This window comes from Globicephala melas, chromosome 18, assembly GCF_963455315.2.
Source record: "Globicephala melas chromosome 18, mGloMel1.2, whole genome shotgun sequence".
In the NCBI taxonomy this organism is placed as follows: Eukaryota; Metazoa; Chordata; class Mammalia; order Artiodactyla; family Delphinidae; genus Globicephala; species Globicephala melas.
In genome coordinates, this window is record NC_083331.1 from 66,872,091 (window position 1) to 66,896,544 (window position 24,454).

The 24,454-nt window shown below is 43.6% G+C and overlaps 1 protein-coding gene across 1 annotated transcript in view; it reads left to right on the forward strand.

Annotated features, from left to right (window-relative positions):
• Positions 1-24,454, forward strand: part of FARP1 (FERM, ARH/RhoGEF and pleckstrin domain protein 1) — a 290,467-nt gene that overhangs the window by 83,285 nt on the left and 182,728 nt on the right. The gene's annotated exons all lie outside the window — the stretch shown is intronic.

Sequence of the window (24,454 nt, forward strand, 5' to 3'; positions counted from 1 at the left end):
TATTTGTGTCCTGGAATGAGCCATTGTCCATAAATATAGAAACTTTCTTGTTGATACTAATTGATTGGTTTCTGACCTGATCGTTGATTTCTGTGTGATCTTAGTGTTTTGTCATAGCCATCATACAATTCTGAATACAATCTAATAATACTGGATAGTTCTGAGGCGGTGTTATGAAGCACGTGCTGAGTACGTTGGTTTACAGAAACCCCCTAAATGAACTTATCACTATTGTGCATGTTTTTAGTAATTGGGTTTGTTTGTTTTTAATGGTTGGGCTCTGTGGAACCATGTCTGTTTGTGGTTGCTGAGTGTGCTGGCACCTTGATCTTGGACTTCTCAGCGTCCAGAACGGTGAGAAATCTCTGTTGTCTGGGTTGAAGCCACCCAGTCTGTAGTATTTTGTTATGGCAGCCTGAGCAGACTAATACAGTACATGAACAGAATCACACTTTTAAAATTAGCTTACTGCCTAATAACAACAACAACGATAATAGCAGTGCACACTTACAGAGCCAGGTACTGTCTTAATCTCTCAGGGAGGTACCATTATTATTCCCATTTTACAGACATAAAGGATCTGGTACCCAGAGGTTAAGTAACTTGCTCAAGGCCACACAACTGGCAATGGATGGAATCACTTAGCTCGGGTCCCTGACGGTGTTCTTCACCTGTGGGCTCGCTCAGCCCTGTAGCGTAGCTGTTCAGGACTTCGCACCCCCCAGTGTCGGCATCAATTCAATGAAGACTTCCCCGTGCAGAGCCCCACCAAGCCACATTCATAGGCATGAACCTCACTGCACTACCCAGCCTGTCGGCCCTGTGGAGTCCGGTGTAATATTCTAATAGAAATGAAAAGTCCTAAAACAGCCACCAGTGATTTGAGAGGCACTATCTGAGGAGAAATTCTGCTAAAGCAATTTGTATGTAACTTTTAAAATAATTAATTAATTTTTATTTTTGGCTGCGTTGGGTCTTTGTTGCTGCACGCGGGCTTTCTCTAGTTGCGGCGAGCGGGGGCTACTCTTCGTTGCGGTGCGCGGGCTTCTCACTGCAGTGGTTTCTCTTGTTGCAGAGCATGGGCTCTAGGCGCGCAGGCTTCAGGAGTTGTGGCACGTGGGCTCAGTAGTTATGGCTCGCGGGCTCTAGAGCGCAGGCTCAGTAGTTGTGGCACACGGGCTTAGTTGCTCCGCGGCATGTGGGATCTTCCCAGACCAGGGCTCAAATCCGTGTCCCCTGCATTGGCAGGTGGATTCTTAACCACTGCGCCACCAGGGAAGCCCTGTATGTAACCTTTTGATTATGCCTGATATTTCTAATATAAAGGGACTCCGGAGAATGTAGTAAAGGGAGCTAAACCAGTGCTAGAGAGAGAGGGGAGGGTCCTCTCTCCGTAGCCTGTGGATGCTGGACCTGCGCCCACAGTTGGAAGACAGAACACAGACGGCAGCTTTGAACCAGGTGGAGTGTTTTTCCAGCCCTCCCCTCCCCCACTTTAAAAAATAATTTAGAAATTTTCCAGTGGTGGCCAAAAAACCCCACATCATATGGAATTTACCATCATAACCGTTTTTCAGTGTAGAGGTCAGTAGTGTTAAGTATATTCCTGTTGTTGTGTAGCCAAGTTCCAGAACTTTTTCATCTTGCAAACTGAAAATGAGCAGTAACCGCTGTTCCCTCTTCCTCAAGTCCCTGCCAACCATCAAGGCCCAGTGCTTTAAACTGCTTTTCTACTGTAATTCACAAAGCGTACAGTTCACTCATTTATGCACCACAATCAATTTCTGAATATTTTCGTCACCTCCAAAAGGATTCTCACACCTGTTAGCAGTCCCTCTTCCCCGGAGACCCTGACAACCACTAACCCACTTTCTGTCTCTCTAGATTTGCCTCTTCTGGCACGATTCATATAAATGGAATCATATGGTTTGTGGCCTTTCATGACTGGCTTCACAAAAGCCTTAACAAAAAAAAAAAACCATTAACTCATTGTGTAACTGAAGAAAGAAAAGTTGGCTTAACCGTAACTCTCAATCCGATGCCATTTTTTTCCTTCAGAAAAAATCTTAATTTGTAGCCAGGAACAGCAGACTTTGCTAGGATGTCAAGACCTCCATCTAAGTGTCACTTGCCTGAAGACTTAAGAAGAAGAAATAGCCTTCCAAACAGATTTAATTAAAACCGTACACAGTCATAAATCTAGTCACATTGTACCTGGTCCAAGACTTACTAAACTGGAACAGAAAATACATAAACGTTGCCAACATCTCCTCCGCACATTCTAAAATAATACTTGGACGTGCAGAGCAGGTAACAGAGAAAGCGTGCTTTGCCTTTGTTATTTTAGGGGGAGAACCCACTTCTTGTCTGGGAAGGACGGGTTGGATCTTCCCTTTTAATCCTCATAGAGAATTGTACCTCCTTATGGATTAGTACATCCTCAGCCTGTTTCAGCGTATTTCTGAAGCCTTTCTGCAGCTATGGGAAAATAATTAACACGAGAATTCAGTACACTAGCACACTTCAGCTGTTCACCGTCTATCAAGAAGGGACCCCAAAGGGAATACATACCTGTTTCTTGCACATGTCTCTTCTTCAGCTGCCTGCTCTGGACAGGCCCTGGCAGTGTCTCTCTCTTCTCTACATCATAAAAACCAGAACCCTGGGTGCCCCAGGTTTAGCAAAGGCCGTCTGGGCAAGAGGTGCCATTGCCCCGTTTACTGTTTCTGATCCATGCTCTCTGGATCCAAGTTTCTTCACTTTCTTGCAGCAGTGCATTGACAAAGGTGTTGTTTCTCTTTCATCCATCACTTTTTAGTTATTTGAGATGATTTCTGTACCGTGGAAGAGTTTTAGGTGTTTTAGGGAGAGGCAACATCATCAGAGCCAAAGGGCTGGGCCTCCAGCGAGGAGAGGGCTGAGCTCAGGGTTTGGCAGAGCCGTTTGGGAATCCTTGCAGACTCCATGCTGGAGAGGAGGAACAGTGGGACTGGGTCCAGAGGGTGTGGCCTGCAGCTGGGGGGCCTGGGGGTGCAGGGGAGAGGAGGATGCTCGGGCTTCTGTCTGGGCCCCTGGCTGGTTGATGGTGTTGATCATTCTGTCTGGGGGGTCGGGGGGTGACAGAGGAGGAGAGCAAGGTCGTTTTGAGTTAAGGTGAAATGGCACGAGGGAAGGAGGTTAGCGGACTCTGCAGCTCCAAGCCCGACACTGCATCCGGAGTCCCGGGCATGTGGCAGGGGTGCTGGTCTGTGCTGGGCCCCAGCTTCTCCAGGAAGAGAGTGAGCAGGTCCGTTCCTGCTCCTGGGGGAAGGAAGCAGGGTGAGCCCAGGGTCGCCGCGGACAGGGCTCCTTATCAGGGAAGAGGAGACTCTTCCCCCTCAGACAGAATGGGGAAGTGACAGGGAGATGCTGGGAGGGAAGTCAGCCAAGGTGGGGAAGGGAACAGGAGGGAGGCCTGAGCGAGGTGGAGGCCTGGACCATCTCTCCATCCTGGGGTGGGCCTGCCATTGACTCAGGGCTCCGAGGCACTTGGGCCATCCTGGTGCCTTCTGAGCGGGAGTTTAATAACGGGGCAGGTGCATGTTTTGTGGGGCCTTCCTTTAAAAAATGAGCACAAAAATATGGATAAAAACTTAGGGCTGAGGCTTTGGGAGGGTCCGCGAGTGACCACCAGAAGCTCAAGCTGCTTCCTTGTGAATCTGGCTCCTGGCCGTCACCTGGGGGGTGTTCTGAGCGGAGCAGGAGAAAACGGGGGTACATTTCGTCTGCCGCAGCGTGAGAGAAGAAGGAAGATGCAGGGAACTGCTGGGGCAAACAAGAAAAGCAAATTGATGCGTTCTTGGTGTTTGGCTGGCTGACAGGTGAACAAAATTATAAGTGATGGCACTCAATCTTTTGTTAGTGGATTCTCTGAGTGTTTGGTGGAAAATGAAAACATTCGAGCTGAGGTGAAAAGAAGAGGTCATTTTTTTTTTTAACATCTTTATTGGAGTATAACTGCTTTACAATGGTGTGTTAGTTTCTGCTTTATAACAAAGTGAATCAGTTATACATATACATATGTTCCCATATCTCTTCCCTCTTGCGTCTCCCTCCCTCCCACCCTCCCTATCCCACCCCTTCAGGTGGTCACAAAGCACTGAGCTGATCTCCCTGTGCTATGCGGCTGCTCCCCACGAGCTATCTACCTTACATTTGGTAGTGTATATATGTCCATGACTCTGAGAATAGGTCATTTGATAGGAAGTCTTGGGGTGGGTGGCGATTGGAGTGGTGGTCACATGGAGGTGAGCCGTGGTCACGAGGCTGTCGTGTGGGGTGATCTCATCTCACTAGAATGACCATTTTCATTACTGAAATACAGAATCACCCTCCTGACAGATATTACCCCGGAGAGTGAGAGTTGCTTTTGTAAATCTTTCCAGTCTGTACCTCGTTCATAGTGAAGATTTTAGGATGGGAAGAGTAGGGCAGAATGAAAAGAATTTGGTATAATTGGGAAACTCAGTATTCCTTTAAGTCAGGCGTTGAGTTTTATCCTTTGACTTATCGTGAGTTACAGGATATAAATCTCACGTCTTAGATACCAAGGCAGGACTCTAGAAGATAGATCAGTAGAAAGAAATGGGAAGACAAGATCCCTGCCCCAGTGAAGATTCTAATCCAACACACACCCACACGCCACAGTTGAAAAGTTGGAGTGTAAAAATGTGGACACGTATAAATGACTAGAGAATGGTATAAGCTAAATTCATGAGTGCTGACGGAATGCAAAATCTGGTGGTGTGAAGAGTTGAGGTTTAGGGTGGATTTCTGTTATAGATAAGCCCGAAGTGAAGTTTTAAGGAAGGCTGTAGACAAGTGGGCAAAGTTCCTGGGCTCTCAGCGTGAGTCCTGGCAGGAAGGAGCCCGGCGTGCTTCCAGGGAGAGGCGTACCGTGTGCGGGAGGGGGCCGGAAGGACCCCTTGGAGATTGCCTAGCAGGGAAGTGTTGAGCAGTTGTGATGGATGAGGCCCTTAACACAGCAGTTTGTTGTGTTGGACGGACTTGACAGGCTGCACGTAAATGGGAGGGAACCCCTTTGGCGGGGGGTGGGGGGTGGGGAGGTGGTGTATTCCATACAGCTGTATGAAAAAATGTAAGCCTCTGTTCCGCTCTTTGCCGTACAGTGTGTTTATTTTCCTGTTGTAGGTGAGAGATGTAGCAATGTCGTGCACTGACAGGCTCTGTCTAAAGTCATTTTGTGTTAAAACATGACCTGTTTTTGGCCTGGACCACCCTGAAATTTCTGTTTCAGATCTGTTCAAGAAACATATTTCTTTAATACATAAATATTTCCAGTGTTCTCTCCTTCCCCAAGGCAACAGAGAAAATGAGTGTCGACTACCTGTACTGAAACTGGTTTTCCAGATGTTCTGGTCTGGAACAGTACTAAACATTGGGTAGCTGAATAGGAAACTTAATTCAGAGGGGGTCGCTTTTCATGTTCAAGAGGGTTTTTAAAAATCTGGATTTCTCTTAGTGAACATAATTTCAGTGTGTATATAATATTATATGTAATATATATACACACACAAAAATAGATGTTGCTTCAATTTAAGGTCAATAGCTACAGCATAATTAATCGCAGACTGTTCAGTTTTATTGACGAAGTAGACTATTTCTACTCAGAGATAGTGGAAACACCTAGGGAAATACGTATGTGCGTATATAATAGTATTTCCTTTGTTTCTTTCAAAGATGGAATGGATATTGAAAAGCACAGTAACAAAAAACGCTATTCAAGAATATTTTGTAATGTATGAAAGCTTGTAAAAGGCTAATTTTATCTTTAATCGTATAAATATATTTCAGAAGAGATTCAGATTTTAATATTTGTATGTTGTCTATGAATTTCATTAAGAAGTCAGGGCTTCCCTGGTGGCGCAGTGGTTAAGAATCCGCCTGCCAGTGCAGGGGACACGGGTTCGAGCCCTGGTCCGGGAAGATTCCCACATGCCGCAGAGCAACTAAGCCCGTGCGCCACAACCACAGAGCCTGTGCTCTAGAGCCTGTGAGCCACAACTACTGAGCCCATGCACCACAACTCCTGAAGTCTGCGCGCCTAGAGCCCGTGCTCCGCAACAAGAGAAGCCACTGCAATGAGAAGCCCGCGCACCGCAATGAAGAGTAGCCCCCGCTCGCCGCAACTAGAGAAAGCCTGTGCGCAGCAATGAGGACCCAACGCATCAAAAAAAAAAATAAATAAATAAATTAAAAAAAAAATAAACAGTCTCCTGCAAAGAATATCATGATAAGATTCCTTTAGGGCAACTTGAACTTGATTAAAATTTCAGAGGCCGGGCTTCCCTGATGGCGCAGCGGTTGAGAGTCCGCCTGCCGATGCAGGGGACACGGGTTCGTGCCCCGATCCGGGAAGATCCCACATGCCGCAGAGTGGCTGGGCCCGTGAGCCATGGCTGCTGAGCCTGCGCGTCCGGAGCCTGCGCTCCACAACGGGAGAGGCCACAAAAGTGAGAGGCCCGGGTACCGCAAAAAAAAATTTTTAAATTTCAGAGGCCTTTTATTAATTAAATATATTCACATAACTTACTAGAGAATTTTGCATACTTTTAAAGTAGAATAGAATTGGGTACAGAATTTATGATGGAAATACAGTAACCCCACATTTCCAGCTGATTGTTTGTTGTCAGGTTAGTTTTTCCCGGCAAGTGTTCTTTCAGGAGAAGTAGTAGCGTGTGTTCTCCTTCCAGGGGTGCTGTGCTGCTCCGTCCCATCCCCCCTCCAAGTGCTTGATCCCCTTGGGTTGTTTTGTGGTTCTTAGGCGCCCAGGCACTCAACCACCATTTGCACGTCATTGCAAACTTTGGAGAGGGCTGCCTTGTCACTCATCTGAACGAAAGGCTCTATTTCTTGCTTAAATTGGGCTTGAAGTAGGAACTTAGGGGGAGCAATCACTGCGTTGAGTTAGGACTCAAAGTCCTCTTTCGTTTTTCATTGAAAGAAAATGGTCGGCCAAGGCTGGAGTTACATTAAAATGATATGAACACATCTGAGTACCAAATAAAAGCTATCTTTCTGCCGGGCAGGTGTCGACGGAGACGTGCTCTCATGTAGTAAAGCCCCCTTACAGTGGGGCCAGCGCATTCACAGCTGGGCGCTGGGGGAGGGGGCAGGGGCTGGGCGCTCTCCCCCAGATTTGGATCCTCTCAGATGGAAGGGAGGAGGACTTCCCGCTGTGGCTTGTTTGATTCCAGGGAAACAGTCCCTTCTCTTCCAGCCATAAATTAGACCAAAGAGAGGAATGTCGTTTATTGCTAGTGCTGAAGTTAAAAACTATCTCCCTTTCCCAAGTGGTCCCTTAATTAGATTCATTAGTTTTAAAATGTTAATTGAAACTGCTGCTTTCAATTCCTGAAAGGTTTTAAATGTAAAAGGAACACCTCAGTTACCATGTTACTGTGTTCTGAGAAATCTACCGTGATTTTTGCCTAAGTTTTTTTTTGAAATTTAAATAATGGATTATTCATTGTAAAGCCTTCTAGAAAGACTCATAAAACCAAATACCTACTTTAATTCATATCTGCCTTATCAGTTTCTAGATAAGCATGTTGTAGGATGTTTATATAAGGACAGTTAATTTTGATGAGAGGACAAATTTTCAGCTCCTGGGTTTAATTTAATGTTTCCTATGAGAGTCATAGCACCTAAATAATAGGAAGAGATGGTTTAATTGAAACAGATGAGAAACATGTTTCATAGATGTTTTCTACTTGTATAAACGCAAAGCTTTATTTTTAAAAGCCCTCTCCAGTTTCCTTCCTGGAGTTAAATAAATGATTAAGCCTGAACTAGTTGGAATAGCAGATGTTTATTTCATTACTAATACTTGTGCAATCGTTTGGGGTTGATAGAAACAGTTCTTTAAAAGAAAGATTTAGCTGGTAATTACAGAGGTAGTGTATGTGATTATCTGGCAGTAACAATTTCAAATAACACAGAATATACAGGGATCTGTCTCATTCCTCTTCTGACTTTTGAAATGAATTCTTAATTGTCATGGATAGATCAGAAGAATAAGCTTGGTCTTCTCATTCTTATAACTTTTTTTTTTTAAACATCTTTATTGGAGTATAATTGCTTTACAATGGTGTGTTAGTTTCTGCTTTATAACAAAGTGAATCAGCTATACATACACACAAATCCCCATATCTCTTCCCCCTTGCGTCTCCCTCCCTCCCACCCTATCCCACCCCTCTGAGTGGTCACAAAGCACCGAGCTGATCTCCCTGTGCTGTGCTGTGCGGCTGCTTCCCACTAGCTATTTTACGTTTGGTAGTACATTCTCATAACTTAAAAAAAATGAGATTCTTTAGTTTTTGTCCAGGAAAGGCGACTAATTTTTGTTGTTTTTAGATAATTCTCAAAAGTAAGGTGTGTGTGTGTGTGTGTGTGTGTGTGTGTGTGTTTACATACTTTATTCCCTCCCTCTCTCCCTCTCCTTCCCTGGGGATAACTTCAAAAGCTCAAAGTCCTTAGTCTCAGATACCGAAACAATGCTCTAAGTGGGGCATTTAGAAAAGTTTAATTTTAACCAGGTACTTGAACTGCAAACAGCCAGAATGACATCACTTAAGAATCCAGCACTTCAGTGAATAGAGGCTTTGTCAGTGCTTTCTAGCCAGCGCACTGAAATGGAATATTAATTGTTAGGTTAAAGAATCCAGCTGTTCATGGAACCTGTGAGTCCTGCCTGGGCACTTTCTGCATAGAACTCAGAGCCAGGGCTTCCGTGTCCTGCACACCTGCCTTCTCAAGGGGACAGCCTTTTCTTTGCACACCCGAGGCAGGAGGCGTGCCGTCTGCTGCCCGTGTCAGTGGTGTGTAGCCTTCCACGCATCTGGCTGACCCCAGGTCGGCCCCCCTTTGGTCCCCACATGATTTATTTAACTGATCTTTAAGGAAGTTACATGGCCAGGCTAGGTCACTAACATGGACACCCTAATTCTGGGTGTGATTGGCATGGGCTGTCCCTACCCACCACCCCGCGGTATGGGGCATCCTGGCAGAACGGGTGGCCACACGAGATGCCCAGAGCAGCTAGAGCCAACGTAGAGTGACAGCAGGAAAAGGAAGAGAGAAGCTCAGGGTTCTGTTGGAATCAGAAGCAGCAGAAAAACCTTCCCCTAAGGTAGAGCAAAGGTCAGGTTGGCATGGGCTGTCACTACGCACCACCTCACACCCAACTTGACAAAGGATTAAAGGTAGCTACCCAGAGAGTAGATAATGTAAATTGGGAATAGGTTAAAAAAAAAAAAAAAACAAAGCAAAGGGAGACCAAGGTAAGAGGTAAAGTGGATCCGAGAAGGAGGCCTGTTCACAGAACGAAGCCCACCAGGCCCCAAGGGTGAGGCACGAGCTTTCCAGCAGTTGTTGTTGTGACGCGCTGCGTCCCCTGGGCACTTGATCCGCAGATTGTATAAGAACAAACCAGTTCTCAGGAGACACATGAATTTTGATACTAGGACCAAACACGAAGCTCCCCAAGGGTCCTTATGAAGGCAGCAGCATGTAGTATAATAACCAGCATCCTTAACATCTTCATTATCACAGAGGCAGGTCCCTTGGAGTAATTTCTCCAAATAGGCCAGTGGTCACACCCAACCTAATAAACAGGCGTCTGTAGTGGTGGGAAATGTGCCAGTCACACCTCTGTCTAACATCTAGCTTGGGTGAAGTGTAGATTGTATTGTATCTAGAAGGGTAACAAACCAGTCCTGTTTGGAACATTCTGTGAGCTTTGAGCTCTTTCCACTGCATTTGAGTGCAGTGAGGCTCAGTAGTGGACTCGAGGAGGAGAGGATGGAGAGGTACGTGAGGGGACACCTGCAGAGCAGGCAGCGTCTCCCTTGGGGTGCATGGCTCACTGAAGGCAGTATTTTATTAAGGCCATAGAAGCCATAGGCTGCCCTTTTGTAGGATGGAATAGTGTTAGGAAAAGAAACGTCTGGTGTATTTTGAATCATAACAAATATTTCAGAATCATTCTGGATGTCATATGTTAAAATTGTATGTGCTTGTTGCACTGCAGTCAATCCCCGTTGTACGCAGATTCCAGTGTTGTGAATTCTCTCACTCCTCAAGTTCACCTGTAACCCCCATATCACTGCTTGTGGTGCTCTCCAGGTCGTTCATGGGCGCGCACAGAGCAGGGAAGGATTTGAGTTGCCAGCTGAGTTTGAATAAGGCAACAGAGTCTGCCTTCTTGTCTCAGCTCTCACCGTAAACGGGGGTCTGTCGAGTGCCACGTTTTTCACATTTCTGTGCTTTCTGTTGGCCATTTTGTTGTTTAAAACGGTCCCCAGGTGAAGATCACTCTCTTGTTCCTAGATCCAAGTAGGTGTGGTGTCCTATGGAGAAAAATGTGTGTGTTGGGGAAGCTTCATGCAGGCGTGAGTTATACTGTTGTTAGCCACGAGTTTAATATTAATGAATCAACAGTGTATATTAAATATGGTGTCTTTAAAAGGAAAACATAAAGTTATGCGTTGATCAGTTGATAAAAAACGTTGTGACCAGAGGCTTGTAGGAACCTAACCCTATATTTTCTGTAGGAGCAATGGTTCAGTGTCCCCTAATTCAGCAGTAACTTTGTAGAACATAAATACAGCAAAGAATGAGAATCAGCTGTGTTTCAATTAAATGAACACCCAAGTTAAGTGATAACTGCTTTTTGTGTCACAGCTTTCAAATACTAATAATCAGACGCATAGGAATTTCCAAGTCTCTTTTATGAATATGGGCACAAATCAGGGGATGCTTTGATTGAACAATTTTACTGTTACAACTTCACCTTCGGAAATAGGCAAGCGTAACGCTTCCTTGTTAATGTATTAGGGACTCTGTGAGAAATGGACATTTTTTTTGAATTTTATTTTTTTATACAACAGGTTCTTATTAGTTATCTTTTATACATATTAGTGTATACATGTCAATCCCAGTCTCCCAGTTCAGCCCACCACTGCCCCCCCCCTTTCCCTCCTTGGTGTCCATACGTTTGTTCTCTACATCTGTGGAAATTGACATTTTTGATGGTGTGGTATTTCTTTTACCTGCCGTGGTAAGAACATAAACATTTGTAATACGAGACCCTTTTGACAAGGGTCATTCTTTGACCCCTTTATTTAGGGAAGAGGACTTCTGCGTTTTTGCTCAAGGAATACGGCATTAAAAAGAACTTGGGGTCTAATCACTCTTTATCCTACGGCGAGAGTGGTATTTTAATAGGAGAAATCTTGTGTTTCCTCCCATGTTCTCCACCCAAGTTACGGTCCTTTGATGAGACCTAAATTGTTTGACTGTTGAAATGATTGATGCCACACAGGGCTGCATCTCAGGGATGCATGAAGGCATGAAGATAACCAGATGAATGTCTACAAGAGAAAGATCATAGGAGCCCTGTGTTTATGCCTTTCTTTGACCGTTAGAGAAGGAAGAGACCAGAGAAACCCTGGAGCCAGGACCATTTCTTAGTGACGGTTTCTAGTGGTGGTGTTTAAAAAATGAAATTCCAGTGGGAAATGAACACTCTGGTTACCCACTCCTGTCCTTTTAGTGACATACATGATGTTCGACAGCTCCTGCCCAGATTTCCTTTGGAAATCTTCAAAATTAAGGGTTTATAGGCTATGTTGACCTTTTAGAAAACCTAATTTTTGGTGATTATAAGTTTTCGAGCCCTTGAGCCTCAGATATGGCCGTGTGCTTGATAAGAGAGAGAAGAGTTTGTGTTTTTTGTGTTTTAAATAATATATTACTTGAAATTTATTTATGAGATTTACCAGTGGTTTCCAAACATGGGGGCTGTCCATTGACTTAATGGAAAAACTTTGGCACTTTGGGGGAAAAAAAAAAATGGTGTTAAACCAAAATCAGAACTGAGTTTGTCACTCTTTAAAATGTCATCTCGGGGCTTCCCTGGTGGTGCGGTGGTTGAGAGTCCGCCTGCCGATGCAGGGGACGCGGGTTCGTGCCCCCCGGTCCGGGAAGATCCCACCTGCCGCGGAGCAGCTGGGCCCGTGAGCCATGGCCGCTGAGCCTGCACGTCCGGAGCCTGGGCTCCGCAGCGGGAGAGGCCACAACAGTGAGAGGCCCGCGTACCGCAAAAAAAAAAAAAAGAAATGTCATCTCAAGTCACATCAAAGCTATTATGGTAAAATCTGACCCTATATATGTTTTGGATGCTTTAGATTCTAAAGAAACGTTCTGTAATGCCAATTTTGGGGGTTTGTACGTGATTTGCTTTTTTTCTTATGTAATCTGTTAAAAACTTTAAATTGTGAAACATGGCATATTTGCAAATGAGGCTATAAAATGCGGACGTATAGCTTAACGAATAACAACATGAAAATCCAAGTTAAAAATACAGCCCTCCCAGTACGGCCCCTCCCTCGCGCCTTCACCCTCCCTCCGCGCAGAAGTAATCTCAGCCTGAATTTCATGATCATCATTCCTTTGCTTCTCTTTAGGGTTTGGCACACGTGTGTAATTCTAAACAATAGCATGTTTGATTTCTAAATTGCTTGTTCAACCTCTGCCTTCCCACTTAACTCTGAGAAGAGGAGCTGTGTGGGTTGTGGTCTTTGATCTGTTCCTAGCCTCAAGCATGGCCCTTAGCACATAGCAGGGACTTAATCGGTGTTTATGGATTAAATGAATGAATAAAGATGTTTATTCTTGTAAAAATAGCAGTTTCTGATTTCTGACTAAGATGCATAAATGTGCGTTTGAATAACCATAAAAGAAAGGTAGGTAATATCGAAAGTTGTTATTGGAATATGAATTTACATGGATGGCTGTCAGAACTGGAAGGCTGGTCCCATGTGCCCATGTACAAGCTAGAAAAGTGAGGCTCAAACAGATGAGTGCTTCACTGCAGGTCATTTAGCTAATGGTGGCCACAGTGGGGCCAGAATTTGCATCTCCTCCTCCTGGTCCAGGATTCTGTCAACTGGACCCTGGGGCACTCTTACAGTGGTTTTGTTCAAGAGGGGAATGGCTTTCTTCAACTTAACAGGAAGTCCTCCTTGGGGAGGGAGGTGGACAGACAACTACAGAAATCCCTCAAATTCACACATGAGCATTATTAATGTAATAAGATTCCTGATCAACTAAGAAAACAGACTAGATTGGGATGGTCATACAGTTAATTGTGTATGTATTTTAATAATGTTAATAGTTTGTACAACAGAAAAATGGGAAAGTTACGAGTGACTTTATTGTCAGATGAATTTTTCAATATACTTGCTGGAACATAATTTTGGTCTCTCCAAAGTTCTTGATTATTCAGTGTGAGAATGACAAGGCTAAGGGAAAATCAGCGCATGCGGTATCACTCGGTAACTTCAGATGTCAGATATGGCCCTTATCCAGTTAACATCCAGACGGTGTTTAGTAGACTCCGTATAAGGTTCGTGACCTGAGTTTTTGTTTATTTTCGAAAAGATAGCATTTGCCAAGAGTAGGGTCTGGGTTTTGGTATTTGGAGACTCTCCCGAACCCTCAGGCACGCACACCTTATACACGCGTGGTGATGATATTGTCATGTTACTTTGACATGAACCCAAAGACAAGCCATTGGTGCCCAGCAGATGGACAAGAGAGCTGTGATGGCAGACAGGCTGGCCGGACTCCTTGGGTACCACAGAATGCTCAGTACTTCCGTGTTCATAGGCTCCTTTAGAATGTGCCCTCCAAAAATACCAGCCGCCTCTGTACTTTGTACTTTCAACACTCTGAAGACTTTTAACCTTCATACCAGCCCACTTAGTTGCCTATGCTTTCTAAGGGTCTGAGATCGTGTGTAAGGAAGTGTCCAGTACTGGTCTTTAGGAAAAGTTATCTATTAAGCCCACTCTCACATTCAAGTCCATGACTCCGTGAGCGCTGGTGATAGTTTATACTTCAGAGGAAACTCTAACTGCCTCCGAGTCTCGGTATTATTTTTAGAACTCTTCCAAATAGTTTGACACCAACATTTTCCAACTTGATTTTGGCAAGCATGGACCCCTGAGATTTTAAAGTAGCTCTTATCAAAATAAAACCAGTTACTTGGTTATGAGTAGGTAGAATTCCAAAGGTTGGCACGGACGCTGCAAGTGTGGGGTGTGATGAATTAAGAGCTGTATGTTGATTTAGGCTGCGACAAAAGCGATCTGTTCTGCAAAGCAAGTTTTTTCCGCAAAGAAATGTGTGACGTTTCTAAGCTTTGAAAAGGGTGCTTAGGGAGATGAAGATAATTTGAAGCATTAAGGAATGTTGTTCAATGTTTATTGGCAGTGGCCCTCCGTTGAGCCTTTTAGCCTCCATGACCGGGTGATTATGGTGGTGACAATGATGCTGATGTGGTGATAGTGATGGGGATGATGGTGATGGTGATGATGGAAGCATCGGGAGGTACTGTTGACTGAGCATGGCTGCAGGGGACTTCTGGGGTGCTGTCTCAGGAAGTGACCATAGCAACCCTCTTGAGTTGCATATTGCAATCTGATTTAGCGATGAAAAAACTGAGATTCATATCAAAGATATGACATTAGCCAAAAACGGAATTCAAATCCTGCTTCCCCCACTTTTTAACTGTGACCTGGGTTTTGCCATTTGTAAAATGAGGGTAACAGTACCCATCTTAAAGGACGGTTGTGAGGATTAAATGACATAATGTATGTTGTGATGACATGGAGCTTTCCAAGTGCTCAGTCTGTGTAGCCCGCTGCTGGCGCTGCTGTCTCTGCCCAAGGTCACTTGCCTGGGAAATGTTGGGCTCAGTATCAAACCCAGGTGTGCGTTGCTTGTACCCTTTTCATGGTCCTGCGTCAGTTTACAGCCAGTTTTCCAGTAAACTGGGCCATGCGGTCAGTTTTAGGTTTGCTGTAATAAACAGGCAGAATTCCTTTGTTCGAGGTCAGCGTTCGTCGTCGTGTATGTGGGAGCACGCGTGCACACTTAGAATTTGGAACAAATTGATCCTCAGTTTTGTCTCCTTCACAACACAAAATGGGGCGTATCAGATGGTTATGAACATCTTTGAAAATAGCACTCTATACTTTTTGTCCAAGTGGTCATTGCGTTAGGGGGACCCCTGAGCTTCCGGGCAAAGTGATGGTATGAGTGGGCGTCTCTGAAAAGCACTGTGTCCTCCCTCTCCCCAAACAGCCATCGCGTAATGACACGCTAATACGTGCCATTATTGGTGTTTGTGTCATCTGAGCACTTTGGGTTTGAAGTGAGTGTTCGAACCTTAGCTCCACTCTTAATAACTGTGTGATTCTGAACAAGTGTCTTTACTTTGGGGAGTCTCAGTTACATCAGCTGTAAAATGTGGATGAGAATAATGTCTGTCTATTTTTGAGTTAGCAGTAGTGCCTGCAAAGGGACTAGGGAGCATGTGTGACATGATGAGACAATTCTGGGCACCTAATAGGTGCTCAATAAAAAGGAGGTGTTCTGTCTCGGTGCTTGAACTTGAAGCTCTTGTCAGAATTTTGTCTGTTGTATTTGTCTTAAACCTATTAATGAGCCATGTATTCTTCTGCCTGCGTTGCTCTAAATGCAGAATGAGATTTAAGCCAAATAAGCTAAATGCATAACAGTTTAGCTCTGGTCAGCTGTTCATACATTCAGATCCAGCCTCAGCATAAATAGCCTTACCATGAATTCACAAGAAATTGCTGAGTGTTCAGGATCTTAGGCTCACTGCTGGGATTAATTTTTTTTGTTTTTCCAACGGACAGTCTAGAGAATATCCATGATGCTGTAAATGAAAACATATGTGAGGGTAACGGATGGCAAGGGGGAAATGGGAAAAGTAACCACTGGATTTTCAGGAACCACTTCATGGAGAAGAGCTGCTGGCCTGGCCACAATTGGGGCAAAGAAAAAGATACATTTAGTACAGAGCTCCTTTTATGGCATTCTCTTTTTCAAAAAGATTGTTTTGCATTGAAAAGCAGAGGAAGGCATCTTTATCTCTAGAAGAAACTTTTTGAAACAATGAATTTCCCAAACCAGAGGGTTTAGCTTAATTTGAGCGTATAGGAGGAAGCAGGCATGGGGAGTCCCTTTTCCAACCTCCCTTGGCCACCCCAAGTAAGCTTAATTAATGGACAGGACATAAGAGCAAAATGAGAAAATATTGTTGGTTCTGCAGGTTTCTTACAAATGCAAAAGTGGTTGCTGTGTAATCATAAAACCCACTGATTTGCTGATACCTTAAAATACGAAACAGTGCTCTTTTTAATTGCACTTACTTTCACGGGTTGGTTTTGAAAAATATTGGTAATGAGAATAAGATGGAAATGTGTATTTTGTTTATTGCTCCTTTTACAGTTCTACATAGTAAATTTCTTTCAGAGTTCGTAAAGGGTGATATCATATCTTCAACTTAATTTTAAAAAACAGTCCCCTTCGAAAAACCTGATTCCCAGCTCATGACTATTCATGGTCTTTGTAGATTTCATAAACCGCGTGTCAGGCAGAGACCGTGGGAGAAAGGTCTCCTATTATAACTGCGGGGAAAGGGTGTGGAGCTGGGAACATTTAGTGGGAAACGTAGGTTTGATGATGTTTGAGCATCATCTGGCCTCCGTCTCACCACCCCCCAAATCCAGAACCATCTATGTGAGTGTTAGAAGCATCACCAAAACTTAAAGCAACAACCCTTTTGGAGGGCAGTTCGGCAGCAGGTCAGCGATCTGAAAAATGTGCCTAGCTTTGCTCTACAGATGCTAGGAAGTGCTCTTACAGAGTTAGTAGAAGGAAATAGTCCAGCGAAAGATGTTTGTGAAAAGGATGTTAATAATAAAATAAAACTTTATGTCCACTTCAGTGATTTTTTTATTTGTACACAGAATTCTACATAACTATTGAAATGTTGATAAGGATTTTTATTGCCAGTAAAATCGAATACCTATATTACGCTGTATTTTAAGTAATGAATCAGTATTTGAAATCTGAGGGAGGTTTTTCTGGTATTATGTTATTCATTCTGAATTTGTGACACTAAGGGAGCTCTGGGACATGCATGCGTGGTAGAGACAGAAGGGAGAAGGGTGTTTGCCAGTGACTCGGGGGGATGGGGAGTCATTGCTTAGTGGATGCATAGGTGCAGTTTTGCAGGACGAGAAAAGTTCTGGAGCTGAATGGGGATGATGGTTGCACAACGGTGAGGATGCACTTAATATGCCACTGAGCTGTCCACAGAAAAATGGGGAATTTTATTGTACCACAGTAAAATTAATTGTGTAATTGTACCACAATTCTTAAAAAAGGAAATGAAATAATAAAAAGAATGATGAATAATAATTTTTTAAACGTATGTGTGGGCATCACTCACCCATGGAAAGTTCAGCTTTCGGAAGGAAACTTTAGGTTTCAATTATAAACATTTTAGTGTGCATCTCTCAGAAGATCAGGTTTTTTCCCAACCTCATTACTATGCCATTATCATACCTAAAATTCTTAAGAAAAATTCCTGAACACCACTGAATGCAAAGTGAAAACTTTTTGACTAAAAAAATACAATATTTTTTTAGTCTTATATTCCTCAAGCTTTTTCAGAGATGGAATCATCTGTGTGTTTAGAGAACCACTGGCCTTGGCAATGTCAGTGCTCTGGAAGCTTTTGGACATGGTAGGATTTTATGAAAGGGGAGGGAGAGAGTAATAGGATTTTCTAATCTTTCTTGCTGACCCTGGCTAATCATGTCAAAATAAAAATACACATTTTTTGGGTCCTCTTCTGTTTTCCATCACCTTCTCATCCTCTACTGCCATTTTCCTGCTCTTTGTACATCTGTTCAAATCCCCCTTTAAGAAGAAAAGCCGTAATTGATGTGTGGCTACACTGAAGGTATCCAAGCTAGAACTTTTGACCTATCAGATAACTGAGCTTTTACTCATTATTGACCTAATGAACAGGACCTGATAAGAGCGGGTTGTGAAGCCCTCCCTGTCTCACTATGCATTTTCCTTTAAAAACTGTTAATGATAGTTGGAGTTTATACAGTCACTAGCCAGAATGGTTCCGTGTCAGGACGCATCGGTATATCTTGAAGGTGCGGCAGACCACGTGAGCATCCTGCTTACTTATTTGTCAGCTCCAACAGGTATCGTTTAATTTGAGAAGGTCAAGTTTCCAAGAGTACAGGTTAAAGTGGAAAACCTGAATAGTTGCAAAGATGGTAAGAAAGGAAGAAAACCAGAGGCCATCACCAGCTGTCTGCTGGGTCTCTCTCGTTCTCTGCCAGGGATGTAGTTTCTTGCCCTCATGCAGAAGTGGGAAATTCTAAATCAAGCAACCGAGGAATGCTGCCATCTGGTAGGATTCTTCACATGTATTTGTGATTTCATTTATTAACTAACTCAAGAATTTAAGATGTTCTTGATTTCTCGTTTTCTTTCTTTTTAATCAGGAAGCATTTGCTGCTGTGTAACAAGTCTCAGATATGTATTTGGGGGGCTAAAGTGCAGCCCATCTTCTTGCCCACCTGCCCCCCCGCCGTTTTGGGCCTCCCCCAGACTCAGCACGAGGGACCAGAGGTTTGTACCCCCAAGGTTGCCAGCCACTGACCGCTCAGACCACCCTCTTCACCTCGCTTCACAGTGTTTGATTATAAAAATGGCAGCATTACATTTAAAAAATTAATATTCCAGAAAGGTTTCTTGAAAACTTGACCTTTTGCACACTTTATAAAGAGAAGAAAAGAGAAGGGAGAGTTCTTGGTATAAGTGAGATGGAGCTTGGCTTAAGCTTCAGACCAAAGATGACGATTAGATGGAGGGGAGGTTGCCTGGGGAATGTTCCAGGGGCCATAGAAATGGGAAATTTAAACACCTGGAAAGAGCGTCTGTGTACGCGCATGTGTGTCTCTGTGTATATGCGTGTGTATGTATGTGTGTTGAGAAGAGCTGTGTGTCCTCCAACCAGTTACCTCTGAGCCTCAGTTCTGACGCTCATAAAACAAGGGAATTGGAATCACTGATCCTTCAAGGTTCTGTCCTGCTTTTAACCCTTTGGGTTCTGGACCATATTAGATGTATAAACTCCTGCACCTGCTAGATAGACAGCCCATTTCAAGGACAGTTCCAGAAGACCCACTCCTTACATTAAATGCAATTTAAAAAAACATTAACCAAGCTCCATAACACATTTTTTTGTTAAACTTCACTATTCACTTGTATTCTGAGCACCTTATTTGCCTGCTTCAGGGAGGGGACATTTCTTACTTTTAATAAAATTATGAGTTTCTTCTGCCACCAAAAGAATTTTTGTGCGCCTGCTGTTAGCCGGTTGAATAAATTACAGGGCTTCTTTCCTTATTCCTTTTCTTATTTATGACTTTGGATACTAACTAGTTGCCACCAGTGGTTCAGGACACAGTGGGGAAGGCAAAATATATTCTTCTTTTGTGTGTTATTTACTCATCACTCATCTGCCTAAAATATGTAAAACTTGTCTTATATTTCAGGATGCTCTTCATCATGTTAGAATTCCTGAATCATGTGTTAGAACTTGTCTTACATTTCAAGACGCTCTTGACCATGTGTTGCCTATTGATGGGTGAAACATTGCATCATTTAAAATGTTTCTCTGCTCTTTTTCATCTGTTCCATTTAAAAATAACAATACAAGGTTCCACCAGCTTTGCCGTCTCCCTCCATGTTGAGTTCAGCCATTGCAAATATTCCCTGCTTCCCACATAAACTATGCAGACATCTGAAAGAGCAAGGTTATGGGACCCAGAGGTCTGGAACCCACCCCAGCTCAAGTCTGAGCCAGAGAAAGCAAAACATGAGAGTTAACCTCCAGCTCGCCCACAGTGCTTGTTTTATTTAAAACCGCCTGGTTCCCTCCCTCTCCACCTGCCTTTTAGGCCCTTGTTCTTGGAATCCCTGAGGCTTCAGCTAGAACTGCTTTTCCATGTTTTCCCGAGGCAATGAGTTCTAACACGAAAACTATATTCTGGCTTTAATCACCTTGTTCTGCCAAAAAGCTGACCAGTGTTTGAAATTCAGTTCTCATCTGCTCCTTGCCAGGTTTACCAGCCTGAGAGCAGCGTTAAACGGGGCCGCAGACGGTATGCAGAGGCCTGGGAGTGATCCCAGAGCCCCTTGGTGGCCGGAGAGAGTCAAGGCCACGGTGTGAATCAGTTCGACACAGAGTCAGGAGGAGAGACTTCACATTTAACTCCTGCGCTGTTGGAGGCCTTTATAAGGGTGTCTTAGACTCAGGGAAAGACAGGTGTGGCGAGGGAGAGTGGGATTCTGAGATCCCTACCAGTATGGTGGACAGTCAGTGTTGCTGGAGTGTGGGTGGTCTCATGCCTTTTTAAAAAAATGTATTGAAGTATAGTTGATTGACAATGTTGTGTTAATCTCTGCTCTACAGCAAAGTGACTCAGTTATACGTACATATACATTCTTTTTCATATTCTTTTCTATTCTGGTTTATCACAGGATATTGAATATAGTTCCCTGTGCTCTACAGGAGGACCTTGTTTATCCCTTCCTCTATATAATAGTTTGCATCTGCTGATTCCCAACTCCCAATCCATCCCTCCCCTCTTACCTTAGTTTTATAGGTGAGGCCTGAGGCGGAGGGAGAGGGGATACTTTGCTCAGGGTCCCAGGGAAGCGCTGGGGATTTGTTGAGAACTGGCCCATCCTTGCGGCGGTGGGTGAGGGGGGTGGAATGCCTGCCTTCCAGAAAGAAATCCCGGGGTCTGTCTGCCTTCCCCTCCAGCTCGGCTCGTGTGTAACCTTTTGTTCCATGCCCTCATCATCACCTCTGCTCTGCTTTGACCAGACTGCATTCCTCCTCATAGATTTAAATCAGCTCCCATAAATCTTTGTGACTTTGTGCTTTTTTCTTTTTTTTTTCTTTTTTGCCCTGGAGCTTTGCTTTTGGCTTTGAACAGAATGGGGACGGGTGGAAAAATCGTGTGTGGGAAGGAGTTCATGGTGTTGTAGGAAGAGCATTTATTGATGTTTGGAAAAATATCAGTTTGTGATATAGATGCTGTCTTTCTGATGCATGACATGCTTGTGTAGGAGTTGGGGGGAAGGTAGAAAAGGAAGCAACACATGGTTTGCATTTCTCTGTGTGGATGATTCTTTGAACAGCCCTCCTTGTGCTAATTTTGCTTCCTCTAGGTCGATACCATGTTATTCTTATTTGCCAACGGTTCCTCTTCCTCCAGCCTCCAAATGTGTCATGCACAACACACTTGGCTTATTTTAGCGACACTTAAGCAGCTGGATGGCAGCTTATAAATATGATTTGCCTCCGGGTTGGGTTAGGCAATCAAGTGTTTTTCCACTGAAGATCATGGAAAGCTGAGTTCATGGAAGAGACGAGCAAAGCTCTCCAGTTAAAATCGAAATGAAAAGATTTCTACTCAATACTCTGTAATGACCTATATGGGAAAAGAATTTTAAAAAGAGTGGATATGTGTATATGTATAACTGATTCACTTTGCTGTGCAGCAGAAACTAACACAGCATTGTGAATCAACTATACGCCAATAAAATTTTTTTTAAAATAATATAAAACGAAAAGAGAGAAATGAAAGGATTGAATTATAGTTTTCATGGAAACTGGTCATTCCAGGCATATGTTTGAGGAATTCGTGCATTTTGTATTCAGGTAAACTGGTTGCATTACTAGCATTGAGTTAGTGTGTTAAAATGGCATTAGTTGCATATGAATTTTAGTTGAAAAGTTTTTCAAGAGGTAAAATTGGAACGATAGAGGATAAGGAATAGTCAATACTCTGTCATGTCCAAGGTTAATCTACCAGATCATTCAATTGCTGTTCATTAGCGTGTAGAGGTATTGGGTGTTTTCTGGAGAACCCAAGTATTACCGTGGTGTAGTACAAACATTGATAGATTTTGAAACATTCATAATGGGAGGCATTCACCAAGTCTTCTTACCAAGTGTCTCAGCCACTTTTACTGTTACTTTCCTAGTTATAGTTCATCTTAAACATTATTTTTATTTACAATGTTTATATCCCAAGAGAATCTCTGGCCATCTCCCAAGAAGACAGATAACAAGGATAGTTATTACTGAATTGGTTTTCCAGAGAAAAATTGGAAACAGCTTAAACATCCATTAATAGGCTAGATAAATAGAAGATGGTTTATTTAAACCAATACTATGCCAGCCAGACTTAAGGGAGTAAGCCACACTTACAGAAAGAAATCAACATAGGTTGATTGCAAGAACATATTGTTGAGTGGCACAGGGTATGGTTTAATTTATTTAAAAAAATTATATATAGCAACAGTTCCCTGCATTTCTATAGATGGGGATGCGAATGTATGTGTGTGTAAAATAGATCGGAAAGATACATAAAATACAGGATAGTGATCAATTCCTCAGATAGGAAGATGGAATGGGAATAATTTTATCCATAGTGTTTTTTTCCTATTATTTATAAAAAAGACCTGAAACAAATGTGACGAAATTTTATTTGTCATTTCTGGGCGGTTGGATATATACTCTTTTATCATTATTTTCACTTGACCCTATTTTAAGATCTGTTCCCCCCGAATAAAAAATTCTACACCCGTTATTCAGAAGTCATAAACTACTGAACAATAAAGAAGGAAATAAAGATCTCTCGTGATCTCATATAAAAGTACATAACTTTAATACATATTTCTTTGGCAAGTGCTCCTTGAAGGACTTTTTTTCTAAGGAATAGCTTAGTCTGTGTGCAGAAATCTAGCCTCATAGATGCCTGACAGTGTGGTTGAGTAAATCATGGCATGGCTGTAAAGCATTACGTGATATTTATCATCTTAGAATTGATCTCATGTTTGATTATGAATCAGAACCTTTTATACTGTGCCATTCTTCTGTTGGTTTTCCTTTTCCCATTTCTTTTCAGGTTTTTCCCCCAACTTTTTATTCGTTATTCCTACACGCTTTGGAAATACAGTGACTTTTGTTATCAGCATTATTGCATCCTTGATTCTAACTTTTGAGTTAGACACTGATTCACCAGTGACCTTGGGGAAATCACCTCCCCTTTGTCCTTCCATAAGTCACCATTCGTGGAGCTGGCCCTGGATGGGAGGACCCACAGAGCCTGAAGAGGCTTTGGTCTGCCTGCCTCTGTCCTGGTTTCCTTATCTCCGAAATGAAACTAATAATTCCTGCCTGGTGTCCTGCAAGCAGTTTAGGGAGCACTTGGGGAGATGCCCTAGGCACCTACACACCTGGGCAAAAGGCAGCTTCCATCTTTCTCTCCTGTTTTCCCCTCCAGTAAAAAAAGGTCCATCTCTGCTTCCCTAGATACCTTAGCTGGTGCGCTAGGCCGGGGCCTCTCTTTCATGCTCTCCCCTACTTTCCTAGCCCCATCTTGAAAACTATTCCCCTTCTAAACCTTGCTCACACACTATCTCATTTGGGAAATCCGTGCCACCGCTGTGTCTAAGATGTGCTTTGTTCTTTTTTTTTTTAATTTTTTATTTATTTATTTTTTTGGCTGCGTTGGGTCTTCGTTTCTGTACGAGGGCTTTCTCTAGCTGCTGCGAGCGGGGGCCGCTCTTCCATCGCGGTGCGCGGGCCTCTCACTGTCGCGGCCTCTCTTGTTGCGGAGCACAGGCTCCAGACGCGCAGGCTCAGTGGCCATGGCTCACGGGCCTAGTTGCTCCGTGGCATGTGGAATCTTCCCAGACCAGGACTTGAACCTGTGTCCCCTGCATTGGCAGGCAGATTCTCAACCACTGCGCCAGCAGGGAAGCCCTGTGCTTTGTTCTTGAACCTTATAACAGTATTGTTACTGCTCGCTTCCATAGCACCACACCTGCCAGACCTGAGTGCATTAAAGGCAAGGTGCTGGTCTTAGTTAATGTTATAACCCTACTAGGTGCCAAGACGGGGGCCCTGGCACATACCAGATGCTCAGAAAGTGTGGAAATGAGCTGACTTCAAGGCATCCAGCAGGACTGTTGTCCTTTGAAAAGCATACAGTGCTAAGCATGTGAAAGGTGGTATCACTGGATGTATCTGAATGTGGGCGTGTCCAGGTGTTACGCTGGGCAACAGAACGTGATCTTTTTGTATTAGCAGTGCTGGTCACAGCATGGCGCACATGCACACGCACATGCCTCCTAGTGAATGTATATAAGTCTAGTGAATTCACATCCAGCTGTTTAGGTGCCTAAAGAGGTGATTTCAACTTTGCTTCTCTGGGCTACACCCAGCTCTTAATGCTGCATTCCAAAGGTGTTTATTTCGACCTTATTTTCAACAACACGTGAGTACTGGACATCTGTTCGGCTCGAGGTTCTGGGTCCTGTGGGGCTTGAGGGGGGCAGCCCCGAGCTCACAGTCTGATGGCAGAGGCAGATGTAAACGTTAGCTCCGTGTGAAAAGCCGAACCTC